This window comes from Pelobates fuscus, chromosome 4, assembly GCF_036172605.1.
Source record: "Pelobates fuscus isolate aPelFus1 chromosome 4, aPelFus1.pri, whole genome shotgun sequence".
In the NCBI taxonomy this organism is placed as follows: domain Eukaryota; kingdom Metazoa; phylum Chordata; class Amphibia; order Anura; family Pelobatidae; genus Pelobates; species Pelobates fuscus.
Genome location: NC_086320.1, coordinates 323,116,321 through 323,135,943, shown reverse-complemented (window position 1 = coordinate 323,135,943; position 19,623 = coordinate 323,116,321).

Below are 19,623 nucleotides of genomic sequence, written 5' to 3'. Positions count from 1 at the left end.
GCTCTAGTCCAGTAACTCTAAAGGTTGATGGCAAAGATGCAGGAACAATGATGTAAACACAGTGTGGTCAGATACCCTATAGTACAAGGGTGGACAGGATCACTTCCCATCTGACCACAAATAATAACCTAGGCAAAAGTAAGCATCCCCTTTGCATAGAGGTGTTCTGTTTGTGGTTTTTTTTTTTTTTTTTTTTTTTTTTCCCTGCTTCCAAGACCGCCATTAGTGCTTGACCTGATACTACTTGCAGAAGCACATCAGCTCACCTTACACCACATCTATTTTTGGCAAAGATGATCCCTAGTCCTACCTCTAGCAGCAAGGGATCAATGGCAAAACAGGAGTTGCCACTGCCTATGCTAACCTTCCTCCCAGTCTTCTTTTAGGAACTCTAAAAGAACTGAGAGCAGGTAGAAGTACTGCAAAGCCCTCTCCTGCAGTCAGTCCAAGTAGTTTCATCTGTGCAAGAAACTACCAAGGTAGACTGAAACAAGTGTTACTCCTCTGGAAGTATCAGCATTGTCTTTTCTTCTTTGCAGGACTTGCATTTAGTCTTGACTTATGAAGAGCTCAACTATGAGCTAGAGGATGAGATGGGAGAAGAGTCAGAATTCCTCAGGGAGCAGTCCACCTTTTCCACTAGCAACTGGTGAAAGTTTCCCCATTAGTAGCTCATGCTAGTGTTGGTACAACCTATAGTATACAACAGATTTCTTTGAAATCTGTTGGAACGATTCCCACTACCAGTTTCACTGTGCCAACAATCACCATACCTAGTACTACTAGATACAGTACCACTGCAGAGGCTATTGTTCCAATTTCAAGGGGTTGCACTCCTATTCACCCACGCACAAAAACATTCTAAAGGGTAGAAGTAAATGTGTTACACTGCAGCAAAGTTTTGGGGGGAAAGTGTTTAGAGAGGTGCTAAATGAAGTGCAAACTTTGCAGGAAGGAAGTCAGCAAGAGGAGAATATTGGTGCTGGGATGAACAATCATAAGGCGGAAGGGAAGAGGGAAGAGGCAGAAAGTGGTAGGGCAGGCAGCATAGCTATTACCACCAGCTCTGTAGAAGTGACAGGGGAGATGTCGAAGAGCCAAGAATTGCTACTGCTAGTCAACCACTGCTGTTTGGAACATCGCAACGTGTTCTGCCCACCCTGGGACAATTTGGGGGACTGCATTTCAGGACTATGTACAAACAGCAGGATAATAAAACTACTCAACTTATAGGCCAATAGTCTTGCCTGACGAAAATTAGTTTAGTCTGTACCAAATTATCCACTCATTAATTTTTGGACAAAATTTGGTCATTGTTTTAATTTAAAATCTTATACATTACAAGGAGCGAGCCAGTAGTTACCATCTTGTAATATAAATTTAATTTCATCCAGCAAGAAATGTGTTCATTTAAGCCATTGTAGTTTGTATTCATTCAGTAGTCTTTCAAACAAATGGACAAACAGGTTAAATTAGGGCAAAACTATTCGTCCAAAAACAAATCCCGAAGTTATTGCTGTTAGGGGTGCTTCCTTATCAATGATAGAGCCTTTCAAACAGTTAATGGAGGCCATGGCTCCACATTACCGTCTTCGCTCAATGTTCACATTCGGCAGGAAGCAACATGACCTCAGATCATCACCGTGAAGTCTAACGCATTTTACCAAGTTCCCTGGGTGCAAGATGTTACCTGATGTTTGACACTAGTGATGTACCGAACTGTTCGCTGGCGAATAGTTCCCGGCAAAAAGCGCGTTCGCCACGGCGTGCGAACAAATGCGCGGTTCGATCCGCCCCCTATTCGTCATCATTGAGTAAACTTTGACCCTGTGCCTCAGTCAGCAGACACATTCCAGCCAATCAGCAGCAGACCCTCCCACCTCCTGTACAGCATCCATTTTAGATTCATTCTGAAGCTGCATTCTTTGATAGAGGAGGGAAAGTGTAGCTGCTGCTCATTTGATAGGGAAATGGAGAGCTAGGCTAGTGTATTCTGTGTCCACTACAGTCCTGAAGGACTCATCTGATCTCTGCTGTAAGGACAGCACCCCAAAAAGCCCTTTTTAGAACATTAGTCTGCTTTTTTTTCCCTGTGTAATCTAATTGCAATTGCCTGCCTGCCAGCTTCTGTGTCAGGCCCACAGTGGATACTGTGCCCAGTGCAACCACTCATATCTGGTGTCACAATAGCTTGCATTTAAAAACAAATTTTTTTTTCACTGTAATAGATTGAATAGCAGTTAGTTGTCTGCAAGCGTCTGTGTGTCAGGCCTACAGCGTGTACTCTGCCAACCTCTGCCAGTGCACAGTGCCACTCATATCTGGTGTCACAATAGCGTGCATTTAAAAACAAAAAAAAATGTTTTCACTGTTATAGATTGAATAGCAGTTAGTTGTCTGCAAGCGTCTGTGTGTCAGGCCAACAGCGTGTACTCTGCCAACCTCTGCCAGTGCACAGTGGCACTCATATCTGGTGTCACAATAGCGTGCATTTTATAACCCCCCAAAAAAATTTTTCACTGTTATAGATTGAATAGCAGTTAGTTGTCTGCAAGCGTCTGTGTGTCAGGCCAACAGCGTGTACTCTGCCAACCTCTGCCAGTGCACAGTGCCACTCATATCTGGTGTCACAATAGCGTGCATTTAATAACCCCCAAAAAATGTTTTCACTGTTATAGATTGAATAGCAGTTAGTTGTCTGCAAGCGTCTGTGTGTCAGGCCAACAGCGTGTACTCTGCCAACCTCTGCCAGTGCACAGTGCCACTCATATCTGGTGTCACAATAGCGTGCATTTAAAAACCCCCAAAAATTTTTTTCACTGTAATAGATTGAATAGCAGTTAGTTGTCTTCAAGTGGGTGTCAGGCCTACAGCGTGTACTCTGCCAACCTCTGCTAGTGCACAGTGCCACTCATATCTGGTGTCACAATAGCTTGCATTTAAAAACAAAAACATTTCACTGTAATAGATTGAATAGCAGTGAGTTGTCTGCAAGCGTCTGTGTGTCAGGCCTACAGCGTGTACTCTGCCAACCTCTGCCAGTGCACAGTGCCACTCATATCTGGTGTCACAATAGGGTGCATTTAAAAAAAAAAAACGTTTTTCACTGTTATAGATTGAATAGCAGTTAGTTGTCTTCAAGCGTGTGTGTCAGGCCTACAGCGTTTACTCTCCCAACCTCTGCCAGTGCACAGTGCCACTCATATCTGGTGTCACAATAGCGTGCATTTAAAAACAAAAACATCCTTGAGGGGCCTCCTCGGACCCTGGGGATGTGCCCGTCTGGACGTTGGGGGGGGGGGGTGCGGGGGGCTGCGACCTCGATGGCGAATGTGCCTTCCCCTCCCTCTCCTTCTCCCACCATGCCTCACCTCCACTCACCCATCCTTCCTGCCCACCCCATCCCCTCCCTTCCTCACACTCTCTGAACACACTGCTCCCAGGAGCTACGTACAGGATTAAGACATACGGAGTCGAGGCTCTCGCCTCCCATAAGTCACCGTACCAAATCTAGGAAAAGGCCACACCCAGGCACTGCAGATAAGCCCGCACCATGGACAAATACCATGACTAGAGAAGGCCACACTGCAGAGGGCAACAGGGACTTGAGGCTAAGCGTCAACTGGACGTACAGGCCACTGGCGCTTGCTGAGAGGCATATGGGCCCCTAGACCCTCATATGTGACAGACCGACTGCTGACCTCCACCAACTACCCGAATCGCCTAGCCAGACACATCCCACAGACGGTTAGCAGGCTCAGACCCTACAGCCCATACCAATGGCAACGAGGGGGGGAGGGAGGACGGGGGAAACCGGACGGAATACACACACTAATGCTACACTAAGGTCTAACTGAGGACCCGGTGATCCCTAGGTCACCGGAGTCGATGACAGAGAGAGATGATAGCCCACCCAGAGTACGAACACAAGCTCATGCCGACCACTCAATAGACGTGCCACAGAGAAATTAGCTTTATTACAGAGCAGGGCAGGTACTATACTAGCGAAAAATGCTTTGGCATCAAAAAACCGAGCCACCCGATCGGCAAACCCCACTTCTTCCCCTCCTCACACAGCTGACTGATGCCTGCTACACATATTAACCTGCTCATTCAGCATGTATTACGATAATATCACATCAGCTATGGTCTGGCATCTTTCCCCCTCTGACACAGAAAATTAAAACTGACAGAGGACCAATGAGGGAAGGTTAGGGATGACAGATGGGAATACAAATGACTGGGTAATACAGGGAACAGCCAATGCTATATTCCATGGTCACAAGTTGTTATTACTAATTGACAATACGGTCTGCTCACACGATTCTGCTGTCATGCCCGTGATACATACTTACCTTGTGAATTAAGGCCTAACACCGTTAAATGTAAAGACGATTAAGTAGCTACGGGGGCAACCCCACACAAGTGTACCGTATACTGGAATAGACCATAACGTGAGACAAGAGTGTATCCTTGACTATGTTTTCATTGTTTGTGTATAACGACCCCTTGAACCTTTCTTTATGTCTCGTTTGTTCTTGAAAACTTACAATAAAATAAAGATTGACCAAAAAAAAAAAACATTTTTTTCACTGTTATAGATTGAATAGCAGTTAGTTGTCTACAAGCGTCTGTGTGTCAGGCCAACAGCGTGTACTCTGCCAACCTCTGCCAGTGCACATTGCCACTCATATCTGGTGTCACAATAGTGTGCATTTAAAACGCAAAACCTTTTTTCACTGTTATAGATTGAATAGCAGTTAGTTGTCTTCAAGCGGGTGTCAGTCCTACAGCGTGTACTCTGCCAACCTCTGCCAGTGCACATTGCCACTCATATCTTGTGTCACAATAGCGTGCATTTAAAACCAAAAAACTTTTTTCACTGTTATAGATTGAATAGCAGTTAGTTGTCTTCAAGCGGATGTCAGGCCTACAGCTTGTACTCTGCCAACCTCTGCCAGTGCACAGTGCCACTCATATCTGGTGTTACAATAGCGTGCATTTAAAACCCCAAAACTTTTTTCACTGTTATAGATTGAATAGCAGTTAGTTGTCTTCAAGCGGGTCTGTCAGGCCTACAGCGTGTACTCTGCCAACCTCTGCCACTGCACAGTGCCACTCATATCTGGTCTCACAGTAGCTTGCACGCATAGTACCACTAATCCAAAAAAAATTACAGGCAGAGGCAGGCCACCCCGCAGGCGCCGTTGTGGTCGTGGTGCTGTGATTCCCTTTTGCCCTAGAATAATGCCCAATTTTCAGAGGCAACGTACCCTGAACTTGAAAAGTTCTGAGGACATAGTTGACTGGCTAACACAGGACACCCAATTTTCTACAGGTCCGCTCAGAACCTTGACGCACCATCCTCCAGCTTAGTTTCGGGCACCTCTCAAGATACCACTCACCCGCCTGCCACCACCACCAACACTAGCACCACAGCCGCTTCACTTTATCTGTCAGAGGAGTTATTTACACATCCGTTTGAAGAAATGAGTGATGCGCAACCATTATTGCCAGAGGATGTAGATAACAGGGATATGTCTCAGTCAGGCAGCATTACACACATGGACGTATGCTGTGATGATGATGATGTTGTACCCGCTGCTGCTTCCTTTGCTGAGTTGTCAGATACAAGAGAAGCGGTTGATGATGACGATGCGTCCATGGATGTCACGTGGGTGACAAGAAGAAGAACAGGGCGAAAGTTCAGATGGGGAGACAGAGAGGAGGAGGAGACGAGTTGGAAGCAGGGGGAGGTCGTCGCAAGGAGCTAGTGACACAGTCAGACAGCATGCATTGGCACCCGGGGTCAGCCCGACAGCACGCCAATCAACGCATGCTGTGTCCACCACCAGAATGCCGTCATTGCAGAGCTCAGCAGTGTGGCATTTTTTTTGTGTGTCTGCCTCTGAGAACAGCGATGCCATTTGCAACCTGTGCCAAAAGAAACTGAGTCGTGGGAAGTCCAACACCCACCTAGGTAGAACTGCTTTGCGTTGGCACATGATCGCACATCACAAACGCCTATGGGATCAAAACATGAGTACAAGCAGCACACAAACTCAAAGCCGCCATCCTCCTCCTGGTCCAGCATCTTCAGCCACGTCAACCACTGCTGTCCTCCTAGCCCCCCCTCAACCATCCGCCACTCCGTCTCTCGCCTTGAGCAGTTCCCGCTCATCTGCCCACAGTCAGGTGTCTGTCAAGGACATGTTTGAGCGTAAGAAGCCAATGTCAGAAAGTCACCCCCTTGCCCAGCGTCTGACAGCTGGCTTGTCTGAACTATTAGCCCGCCAGCTTTTACCATACAAGTTGGTGGAGTCCGAGGTGTTCAAAAAATTAGTAGCTATTGGGACACCGCAGTGGAAGGTACCCGGACGAAATTTCTTTTCACAAAAGGCAATCCCCAACCTGTACTCGATTGTGCAAGAGGAAGTAATGGCATGTCTGGCACACAGTGTTGGGGCAAGGGTCCATCTGACCACTGATACCTGGTCTGCAAACCATGGTCAGGGCAGGTATATCACCTACACTGCGCATTGGGTAATCCTGCGTGGCTCTGCAGAGGAGTTGGTGACACCGCCATGACTTGCAGGCAGGCCTGCTGCCACCTCCTCTACTCCTCCTACTCCATCCTCTTCCATAACCTCCTCGGCTGAGTCCTCTTCTGCTGCTGCGTCTTGCTCCACATCAATTCCCCAGGTACTATTTCACATCCCGGATACGGCAGTGTCACACCGTCTTGGGTTTGACTTGCTTGAAAGCAGAGAGTCACACCGGACAAGCACTCCTGTCCGCCCTGAACGCACAGGTGGAAAAGTGGCTGACTCCGCAGCAACTGGAGATCGGCAAAGTGGTTTGTGACAACGGAACAAATTTGTTGGCGGCATTGAAGTTGGGCAAGTTGACACATGTGCCGTGTATGGCACATGTGTGTAATCCAATCGTACAACGCTTTGTGCATAAGTACATAGGCTTACAGGACGTCCTGAAGCAGGCGAGGAAGGTGTGTGGCCATTTCAGGCATTCCTACACGGCCATAGCGCACTTTGCAGATATCCAGCGGCGAAACAACATGCCAGTGAGGCGCTTGATTTGCGACAACCCGACATGTTGGAATTCAACACTCCTCATGTTCGACCGCCTGCTCCAACAAGAAAAAGCCATTAATGAATATTTGTATGACCGGGGTGCTAGGACAGCCTCTGGGGAGCTGGGAATTTTTTTGCCACGTTACTGGACACTCATGCGCAATGCCTGTAGGCTCATGCGTCCTTTTGAGGCGGTGACAAACCTAGTCAGTCGCACCGAAGGCACCATCAGCGACATCATACCATTTGTTTTCTTCCTGGAGCGTGCCCTGCGAAGAGTGCTGGATCAGGCCGTAGATGAGCGTGAAGAGGAAGAGTTGTGGTCACCATCACCACCAGAAACAGCCTTATCAGCATCACTTGCTGGACCTGCGGCAACGCTGGAAGAGGATTGTGAGGAAGAGGAGTCAGAGGAGGAATGTGGCTTTGAGGAGGAGGAGGAAGACCAACCACAACAGGCATCCCAGGGTGCTCGTTGTCACCTATCTGGTACCCGTGGTGTTGTACATGGCTGGGGGGAAGAACATACCTTCATTGAGATCACTGAGGAGGAGGAACGGGAAATGAGTAGCTCGGCATCCAACCTTGTGCAAATGGGGTCTTTCATGCTGTCGTGCCTGTTGAGGGACCCTCGTATAAAAAGGCTGAAGGAGCACGACCTGTACTGGGTGTCCACGCTACTAGACCCCCGGTATAAGAAGAAAGTGGCTGAAATGTTACCAAATTACAACAAGTCGGAAAGGATGCAGCATTTGCAAAATAAATTAAAAAGTATGCTTTACACAGCGTATAAGGGTGATGTCACAGCACAATGGGAATATAACAGGGGAAGAGGTGAAAGTAATCCTCCTCCTCCCACAACCACGCCGGCAAGGACAGGACGCTTTAAAGACGTGTTGTGTTGTTGGGGGCGGAGCCTGACCGCATGGCTGACTAGACGTGTGGGACGAGAGCTCCTGCTAAGCGAGCAGAATAACGGGCTTAATCGACGGCTATCTAGCCCCAAGATTCACCGGAGGGCACTACCCACGTCGGGGGTGCGCTCCTGAACAGAAGGGTACTTTTCTGGTACCCGTCGGAGCAGGGGGAGTGAGACGCCAGGTGCGGCCTACTGGAGTTGGAGCTGGGGAGAGGCGGCCGTTCTCTCCGGCACCAGATTCCCCCCCCACCGAACTCGCTGATTTATCATTCCCCCCCCCCCCCCGACCGATGGGGGTTATCTCGGTCCCCCATTAATCAGGCGGAACGAGCTGGCAGACGAGCTGCGGAGACTGCAAGGGTACTGAGCGGCTAAGGCACATTCAAGATGGCCACTCCACAGAGACCAAAGGGACAGAGCAAAGGCACCCAAGCAACTACTCACCCCCTGGAAGCCCTCGACAGACTCTGTCTGGGCCTCTGCTCGGCGCTGTGTGAGCGAGGATTTCCCTACAGTCGAGCAGCGCGAGTGGTGGCCTCGTGGGTCCGCCCTGCAACCCGCCGACGCCATTATGGGCTTTCGCTTCAGGCCTTTAAAGCGACCATCTGACCACGCAGACACCAAAACCCGCGGTGGCGGGAAACCAAACAAGGCTACCTGGGCGCACGCACACGCTCCCACCTACATAGGAGCCGGGTCACCAAGCGACCCCTAAACTACAGTGACTCACCTCAGCAAAGATCCTGGGATCAGCGTGACACAGCTCTTCTCTCCAAGGCGGTGGCTGAGCACCGTGCCGTTGCTCTGAGGCATGCCCAGGGGGACACCAGACAAGCAAAGTGGCACCTGCTCGGATCAGGCCCGAAAGCAAGCAAGCCGTGGGGTGACAATGGAGAGGGACTGAAGCATCCACCCGCAAGCAACCCCCCTTCCCAGGGCATTGGCTGAACTTTCTAACTTTTGGACTGCATCAGAGCTGCAGGTTTATTAGACCCAACAGCTTCTATATGCTCCCTAATGCCACTTTACTTACCTATAATATGAAAAGTGTACACAATTCTGCAGCCATTATGCCTTTAGCATCTCCCCTCTGTTGTTGCAGACACCGCACACCATCCTTCTTATTTTGTTTAGTTATTCTGCTCATTATTTAATCTATTATTTAGGCCTATGCCTTGCTCAATCAGCTCCTATTATTGTGAATGCCCTCTGCGAGCATGGTCTACCTACCCTTGATGCGGTTGGGGGGTCAATACAATCTACGCTGTGGTGGGGTGTGTTAAAACATTGCGGTTTTATTTTATTTTACTTCATTAGAGTTAAACATATTTTGACGACATAACCAATTAGTCATGCATGATATACAACGAAAAATGTGCGAATTTCTATGCCGCTACGTAACTACTGCTAATCTTGAGATATGCTAATGTGGCGTCTGTTAATACTAAGGCTAAACGATAAATATACTACAGGCGACAACAGCATAAACATACTTCTATATAGAAAAATGTGTGAACATGCAAACCACTGGCATACTCCTTATCTATGTTGATATATGTTAATATACGCTGTCGTGGTGTTTGCAAACACATTGCTGTTTCATTTTATTTTATCTTATTCGAGTTAAACATATTCTGACGACATACCTGTTTAGTCATACATGATATATAACAAAAAATGTGCGAATCTCTATGCCACTACGTAACTACTGTTAATCTTGAAATACGCTGTTGTGGCGTCTATTAATAACCTGTAACCATAAGCACAACCAAAATAAAGAATTAAAAAAAAAAAAAAAAGACGTGTTGTTGATGGAGGACATGCAGAGCTTTTTAAGTCCTAGGCATCGCCACAGCCCTTCGGGATCCACCCTCAGAGAACGACTCGACCGACAGGTAGCAGACTACCTCGCCTTAACTGCAGATATCGACACTCTGAGGAGCGATGAACCCCTTGACTACTGGGTGTGCAGGCTTGACCTGTGGCCTGAGCTATCCCAATTTGCGATAGAACTTCTGGCCTGCCCCGCTTCAAGTGTCCTGTCAGAAAGGACCTTCAGTGCAGCAGGAGGTATTGTCACTGAGAAGAGAAGTCGCCTAGGTCAAAAAAGTCTAGATTATCTCACCTTTATTAAGATGAATGAGGTATGGATCCCGAAGGGACTGACAGTGGGCGATACATTCGACTAAAAAAGGCCTGATGAGATGAGCTGCCTTGGGCTAAAAATGGTCCACACGCTGCTGTATTTAAGCTCTGAATGCCGGTTGACTTTCGTGACTTATCCGCCACCAACTAGGGTTCAAGCCGCAATGTTTTAGGGCACTTTCTGCCTGGGAAACAAACATCAATTTTTCTGGCCACTGCTACAGCAGCAGCTGCAACAATACCCAATTCTTCAGGCATGTGTACATGCCTAATTTTTCGGGCCTCTGGTGCTGCACTGTGGCTTCAAAAACCAAACCAAAAAAAAGGCACATAACAGGGATTAAACTGACAGGAATAGTACTACTTAACACACCACTCCTATCTGGTGGCACATTAGATTGCACGCGCAGTGCCCCAAATTTGAAGTAGGAGGACCGACCAAGCATCTTTTTCCATCTCCCGGTTCCTAAAATCGATGCCATACACGTCCCCTGATAGGGCGCCAGCTCGTTATTCTCTTGGGCGCCAGCTCATTATTCTCTTTTTCACTTCACTAGGGACACTTTACTGCACTATGGGCACTTAGACACACTCTTTGTTTTGCACAGCAATTGAGTGACAGGTCGTTCCGGAGGAGTGTCCTGATGACAACTTCCTGCCTAGATTCTGTAAAAGGCAGTCACTCCCTCGCGGCCGGCCTTGCATGACCGGATAGACCGTGAGGAAGGGAGCCATCAGGCCGTCTGGATGGAGGAACAGCTAAGTCTCTACCTCTTTCGGAGGTAGAGACCACAGGTACCCTGACAGTACCCCCCCTCTCAGATACGCCCACTGGGCGGAATACACCAGGGCGAGAAGGGAATCGAGAGTGAAACGCCCTGCGGAGACGGGGAGCATGCACCTCCTCCTGAGGTACCCAACTTCTCTCCTCAGGACCATAACCCTTCCAATCGACCAGATATTGCAGTTTCCCCCGGGAGAGTCGAGAATCAACGATGGAATTGACCTCATACTCCTCCTGACCCTCCACCTGAACTGAGCGGGGAGGGGCGATCGTGGAGGAGAACCTGTTACATATTAATGGTTTTAGCAAGGAAACATGAAATGAATTAGGAATGCGTAAGGCATTAGGCAACGCTAAACGATACGCAACTTTGTTAATTTGAGACAGTACCCTGTAAGGTCCAATATATCGAGGAGCAAACTTCATGGACGGCACTTTTAACCGAATGTTTCTAGTACTTAACCATACTCTATCGCCTGGAACAAACACCGGTGCTGCCCTTCTACGTTTGTCAGCGTGTTTTTTAACCAGCGTAGAATTGTGCAGAAGGATTTGTCGAGTTTGATCCCACAACTTTCTTAAATTGGCAACATGAACATCCACCGACGGTATCCCTTGAGAAGAAGACTCCGAAGGAAGGATGGAAGGATGAAAGCCATAATTCAAGAAAAAAGGGCTAGAATGCGTAGAATCACAAATGAGATTGTTATGTGCAAACTCCGCCCAAGGAATCAAACCGACCCAATCGTCCTGGTGTTCTGAAACGAAACAACGTAAATATTGTTCAAATTTTTGGTTTTTGCGTTCAGCAGCTCCATTGGACTGAGGATGATAGGCAGAGGAGAAATTCAATTTGATGCCTAGTTGGGAGCAGAATGATCTCCAAAAACGGGAAACAAATTGGGAGCCTCTGTCAGAGACAATTTGGGAAGGTATCCCATGCAAACGGAAAATCTCCCTGGCGAATATCTCCGCTAATTCGGGCGAAGATGGGAGTTTAGGTAAGGGAATGAAGTGAGCCATTTTAGTAAATCTGTCTACCACAGTGAGGATGACAGTCTGCTTTTTAGAGATAGGAAAATCAACAATGAAGTCCATTGCCAGGCAGGACCAAGGCTTTTCAGGAACCTCTAAAGGGTGCAGAAATCCGCATGGAAGCGAATGGGGTAGCTTGGTCTTGGTACAAACTTCACATGCCCCAATGAATTCTTTAATATCCTTGCGTAAGTCAGGCCACCAAAAATCTTTAGAGACCAGCGCATAAGTCTTGCGGATGCCAGGATGCCCAGCCACCTTGCTGTTATGGAGACAGCGTAGCACCTCCAGTTGGAGAGCGGCAGGAACGAAGTGTCGATCCCCAGGAGTCTGTTTGGGTGCCAAATGCTGAAACTTCATGATCTCAGAAAGCAATGGAGAGTGAATCCTGAGATTCGTGTTCGCGATGATATTCCCCTTAGGAACTATGGAGGACAGAAGTGGTTCAGTTATAGTGGATGGTTCATATTGACGAGACAAAGCATCGGCTTTAGAGTTCTTAGAACCAGGTCTATACGTAAGTACATAATTAAAGTGAGTGAGGAACAAGGCCCAGCGAGCCTGCCTGGCGGACAAGCGCTTAGCCTCCCCAATATAAGACAAGTTCTTATGATCCGTTAGAATAGTAACAGGGTGTAGTGTCCCTTCCAGTAAATGTCTCCACTCCTTTAAAGCCTTAATGACCGCTAACAGTTCCCTCTCCCCGATGTCATATCTGCTCTCAGGCCCAGAAAATTTTTTAGAGAAGAAACCACAAGGGTGTAACGGTTTATCCACCCCTAACCTTTGAGACAGAACAGCCCCAACTCCTGTCTCAGAAGCATCAACCTCGAGCAAGAAAGGCAGAGTCGTATCAGGATGAACTAGAATGGGAGCTGAGGCAAAAAGTTCCTTGAGAGTCTTAAAAGCACCAAGAGCTTCCTCAGACCAGAACTTAGTATCAGCCCCTTGTTTGGTCATATTGGTAATAGGCGCAATGATAGAGGAGTAACCCTTAATGAAGCGCCTATAGTAGTTGGAAAAACCAATAAACCTTTGGATAGCCTTGAGTCCTTTGGGCAAAGGCCAGTCTAAAATAGATTGGAGTTTACCAGGATCCATTTTAAAACCTTCCCCAGAAATCACGTACCCAAGAAAGTCTACCTGAGACTGATCAAAACTGCACTTCTCCAATTTGCAGTATAGACCATGTTGCAGAAGTTTGTGTAACACCTTTCTGACCTGTCTATGGTGAGTCTCAATCTCCTTAGAGTGTATTAGTATGTCGTCCAGGTAAACAATAACACAATCATGCTGAAACTCCCTAAGTACCTCATTAATCAAATCTTGAAATACTGCAGGAGCATTGCATAGTCCAAATGGCATAACAGTGTATTCGTAATGGCCATACCGGGTATTGAATGCCGTCATCCACTCGTGACCTTTCTGGATTCTCACCAAATTGTAAGCCCCTCTGAGATCTAACTTGGTGAAGATTTTGGAGCCCTTAAGACGATCAAATAACTCGGTAATCAGTGGGATAGGATAGGCATTTCTGACAGTTATTTTATTCAAGCCTCGGTAATCGATACAAGGTCTCAGCGTGCCATCCTTCTTCTTAATGAAAAAGAACCCCGCCCCGGCCGGAGAAGAAGAACTCCTGATGAATCCCTTTTCTAAATTCTCCTGAATATACTCCTCTAGAACCGAGTTTTCCTGAACAGACAAAGGATATACATGGCCCCTCGGAGGCATAGTCCCGTGTAGAAGCTTAATTTTACAGTCAAATGACCTGTGTGGCGGCAAAGAATCGGCATTCTTCTTGTCAAACACTGCCCTTAAGTCTAGGTAAAGGTCTGGTATTTGTCTTTCTGTGGACTGAGTAGGATTCTCCTGTATGTTAATATTAGCTAATGGAGAAACCTTGCACAAACACCGATCCTGGCAGCCCTAGCCCCACGAGAGTATCTCCCCTAACTCCCAATCGATAATAGGGTTATGTTCTTTCAACCATGGGTACCCCAGAACTATGGGAACGGAAGGAGACGAAATGAGCAGAAGAGATAAATTCTCCACGTGTAGGATACCAACATTTAAATCAATGGGTATGGTCTCACGAAAGATAACAGGGTCTAGTAGTGGTCTACCATCTATGGCCTCAACGGCCAAGGGTGTCTCCCTTAGCTGGGATGGGAAATTGTTTTTACTAGCAAAGGCTTGGTCGATAAAATTCTCAGCAGCACCGGAATCTATCAAAGCCATAGCCCTTACTACTTCCCTCCCGCAAGTTAAGGAAACTGGTAGCAGAAGCCTGTGATCTTTATAATTAGGAGTAGAGGACAAAATAGAAACACCCAAGGCCTGTCCTCTAGAGAGACTTAGGTGCGAGCGTTTCCCGGGCGGTTAGAACAGTTCGAGAGTAAATGACCCTTAGCTCCACAATACATACACAAACCCTCTCTTTTCCTGTACTGTCTTTCCTCCTCAGAGAGGCGGGTATACCCTATCTGCATAGGTTCAGGAAGCAAAGATACCGTGGAGTCAGGACTTGGAAAAGCGGGGGCTAACCTAAAAGAAGGTCTCCGGTTCCTCTCTCGAGTGTTCTGTCTCTCTCTTAAACGTTCATCTATACGAGAGATGAACGAAATTAAATCCTCTAAATTCTCAGGGAGTTCTCTGGTAGCAACCTCATCAAGGATTACTTCAGATAAGCCATTCAAAAATACATCCATATACGCCTGCTCATTCCACTTGACTTCTGACGCCAGAGACCTGAACTCTAGTGCATAATCCACCAGTGTTCGGTTCTCCTGTTTCAGACGCAACAGTAATCTGGCTGCATTAACCTTTCTACCTGGAGGGTCAAATGTTCTTCTAAAAGCAGCTACAAAGGCGTTATAGTTATAAACTAATGGGTTATCGTTCTCCCATAATGGGTTGGCCCATCTCAGAGCTTTCTCAATAAGTAGGGTGATAATAAATCCTACCTTTGCCCTATCTGTAGGATAAGAGCGAGGTTGCAATTCAAAGTGGATACTAATTTGGTTTAAGAAACCACGACACTTCTCAGGAGCCCCACCATAGCGTACTGGGGGGGTAATGCGAGAAGAAGCACCCACTGTGGCTACCTCTAGACCTGAACCGACAGGAGAAACAGGGGTATTACGTATCTCCTCTGGTGGGTTATTGGCACGAGATAATAGAGCCTGTAGCGCAAGCGCCATCTGATCCATTCTGTGATCCATGGCTTCAAACCTAGGATCAGGAGAAGCCAGCTGACTGTTTGTACTTGCAGGATCCATTGGCCCTGTCGTAATGTCAGGATCGGGACAGGGATCCAACACGCAGAGTACAAACAGTAGCCAGATACGTATACCGGACCTTAGAATGGCCGGACTAACGTAAGTAGTACAGTATAGAATGGTCAAAGACAAGCCAAGGTCGAGGGTAACAGAAGACAGGTAAGCGAGAGACAAGCCGAATCAAGGGTAACAGAGATAAGCAGAGTAAGGTAAACAAGCCGGGTCAAAACCAAAAGGGATAATAGAATACACAAGCACTGAGTGACTAGAACAAGCTAGAACCACGACAGGGCAATGAGCTAATGAAAGAAGCTCTGTTAAATACCCTGTTCAGAGCAGTAACCACGCCTCCGAGGCGTCCTGATTGGTCCTGCAGCAATTGAGTGACAGGTCGTTCCGGAGGAGTGTCCTGATGACAACTTCCTGCCTAGATGCTGTAAAAGGCAGTCACTCCCTCGCGGCCGGCCTTGCATGACCGGATAGACCGTGGGGAAGGGAGCCATCAGGCCGTCTGGATGGAGGAACAGCTAAGTCTCTACCTCTTTCGGAGGTAGAGACCACAGGTACCCTGACAGTAGGGGGAACAGTCCTTATTCTGCTCTGTGTCAGTGTGTATCAGGGTCCCTGAGGACAGGTGTCAATCCATATCTGCCAAGTGACCCTATGTAGGGGGAACAGTCCCTATTCTGCTCTGTGTCAGTGTGTATCAGGGTCCCTGAGGACAGGTGTCAATCTATATCTGCCAAGTGACCTTATGTAGGGGGGACAGTCCCTATTCTGCTCTGTGTCAGTGTGTATCAGGGTCTCTGAGGACAGATGTCAATCCACATGTCAAGGTGTCCATATGTCATATGTCAGGTGTCAATCCATATCCATTGGGATTTAGGAATGTTAGGTGATTTATGCCCTTTATGGATTAAAACCAGACTCTGCATCAACTGTGTAATTTTCCATGGGAGTTTTGCCATGGATTACCCTCCGGCATGCCACAGTCCAGGTGTTAGTCCCCTTGAAACAACTTTTCCATCACTATTGTGGCCAGAAAGAGTCCCTGTGGGTTTTAAAATTCACCTGCCCATTGAAGTCTATGGCGGTTCGCCCGGTTCGCGAACGTTTGCGGAAGTTCGCGTTCGCGAACCGAAAATTTTATGTTCGCGACATCACTATTTGACACAACAATGTATTCTCTTAACAATGTAGAAATATTAGTTTCACATTTGTTATAATGCACCTCTTACCTGAAATGCCTACCAGCGGGATTTTTACTATGCCATATGCCTCTGGCATGTATTACAATATGGCAACTTGCTGGTACTGTTTTCTAAGGCAACTTAACATGGGTATTGAAGGAAAAAGGGGAGCAAAACTTTTTTTGGAAAACACGATGTGCTTTTCATGCTTACCCACAGTGAGGTGTTATCAGACTTTACGTACCTTAGTATTTAACTTTAGGCATCCTCGTTGTTTTGTGTTTTGCCATCCTTCTATGAAAACAGAAGCAGCATCTTTGTCTGTTATCTGCTCTCAGCTCAGCTGAGCTTACCTAATCCTTGCCCCTTATGGGGATAGTCAGCATCCTCTTCTGAGCAGCCTGGAAGGAAGTCTACCTGCTCATTGATGCACTAGTTTGGCCATAGCCAGCCACCCTCCTACGTGACTTTATACCCGTAACCTGCTAACCGATGCACACTTGTTCGTTGCAACTGTGTGTTTTATTCCATGCCTCAAGCATCTGATGCCTTTTGCATGATCTTTTATTTTCTCAAATAATCTAGGATATGTTTATCTTACGATGTTCTGGAGGATTCACACACGATCTTAAGCCCATGCAAATGTTCTACTACGTGTGTATGGCTATGCTGTTACATTGACACCTGAGTACAAGTTGGTTTGAGTACATTGTGTCTTTTAATAAAGTTAGAGGGTTTTATGTGTTGGTATAGATACCCAGGTAAAAGTGTATTTTAGCGTATTTTATTATTTACCATTTTGTTAACGTGTAGGTTATGTAAGGTTTTGAGCAAAGCACAATGTTAATTTTTATTTTAAATAGTCAAAACAGTCAGGTGTTCCTTCTTAATAGTACATTCTATTAAGGATTTACATCAGGTAGCCATAACAAAAAAAATGAAGGATAGAATGGTAAAAATAATAAAATACGCTAAAGTACACTTACCAGATACCCTGTGTCGTTTACATGAGTATCATAGTGCTATGTGGATTTGCATTTTATAAGCAAAATAAATTTGTTGAGAAAAGAATCTGATATATATATATATGAGAGAGATAGAGATTTTTTTTTCCTGCATGTCTTGAAGCAAATTGTGATCAGTGCTGGGCTTTGAGGCTGCCCATATTGAGTCTCTCCAGATTGGTTGCTGCAAATTTTGCATTACATAATGGGGATCACTTTAAGCTTGGAGTAGCCTTTTTTTTCAGTAAAAACTAGTTTACTCTGGGATAAATGGGAATATGAAGAGAGAAGCTGTAAGGATATGGGAAGGAAAGAGTGTGACAGCAAAAGGACCTTTTTAGACTTCTTATTTATAATATTGTGCAGAAAGATATTCAGTAGGAGAACCTCAGGTGAGTCTGGGATGATGGAGATCGTGCAAAGTATGAATAATTAAACCTCTGTCCAGAATGACCCAGAAGACATGAGACAGTGAACCTACTTCTTTAACACAATACTAGCAACTATCAGGGGATCCTGGGTATATATGTGACAGTTGGGTTGGCACGAAGTACCAATGCAGGAGTAGTTTCATGCTTGTCTCCCGGTGAGCAGAGCAATGTGAGGTTTTTATCATTTGGGCTACCGCTTTTGTATTGTTTGCTGTTTGCCATGTTTGTAGTTGGAAACTGCACCTAGTTCTGCTTCTTACTGTCTCATGTACTGGAGTTTTCTAAGAGAAGGAGTGAAGGATATGATTGAGGTAAGTCAAACTTTCATACAATTGATGCACATATGTCAGAGTTCCAATAAAAGTAAAAAAAAAAAAAAAAAAAATGATATATTTATTTCCCACTCCTTCGTGTTACCTTGGGACAGGGAGGGGGGAAATGCCTATCCTAGGTGATCCAGCGTGGCGAGCTTTTGGTGTGCTCCCACTGATTGCGCTGACCTACTGCAATGGCTCGTGTGAGCTCCAGACTCATATTATCAGAATGTTGCCATGGTAATCTGCTGCAATGTTCTGAAAGGTTTAGGGTTTTGAAAGCATGTACTACTGGTCTGCACTTTAATATTATGTTGACTTATCCCTATATATAATGCATATGGAATTGTGTGGTGTAAAAAGAAAAGAAAAATGTATTAAACATAAATATCTACACTCCTTTATCATGTAACTAGGAGCCTCTATCTTAGCTCCCTGTCAACAATCATTGTTATAAATTCTGTCATTTGCACTTTGGAAAACATGCAATGAAGTGGAGTAACGAAGCAATATTTGTACTTTTCCAATTTATTAGCTATGTTTGCCCTGACTTTTCTTACATTTAAAAGTAAACAGAGCATATCATGAAAACAAAAAATCAGTTTTTCCATTTCTTATGGCCTTTGTATTTAAATCATTATACTTCCCCCATTGGCTCTACCTATTATATTTTCTTCCTTGCACAAGATTCCAAGACCTGTGCACCTACATTTTCTTCTCCTCTGTCCTTCTGTGACTGATGGATTGTTTGTAGATTAGTTTAGCAGTCTGCCCATCACCAAAAATGGCCAAAGATCACATCCTGCATAAGAAAAAGTAGTCCCTACTCCCTACTATATCTTATGCATAACAAAAAAAAGAAAAAAAAAGTGAACTTTTTTTTCAAAAGCATGGAGAAATAGAGGGATAATTTTTTTTTTTTAAATGAAAGGAACACTATAGGGTCAGGAACACAAACATGTATTACTGACCCAATAGTGTTAACCATCTAGCCCCCCCTGGGATCCCTCTAAATATAGTAAAATCTTACTTGTATTCAAGTCTGCTCCTGATTTGCCTGCTTGGCTGACATCATCAGAAGTGATTTGAGCCAATCACAATGCTTTCCCATAGGATTGGCTGAGACTGTCAAGGAGCCAGATAAGGGGCAGAGACAGCACAAGTCAAACACAGACCTGGTCAATCAGCATCTTCTCATAGAGATGCATTGAATCAATGCACGCAAAGAGAAAGCTCAATGTCAGTGCTCCAGGAAGCACCTCTAGTAGCCAGTGGAGGTATCCGTAGGCTGTAGTGTAAATACTGCATTCTCGCTGAAAAAAAAAACGGTTTATTCTGAGAGGAATGATTATACTCACCTAAACAACCACAATAAGCTGTAGTTGTTCTGGTGACTATAGTGTCTCTTTAATTTAAAACCAAAACCTGC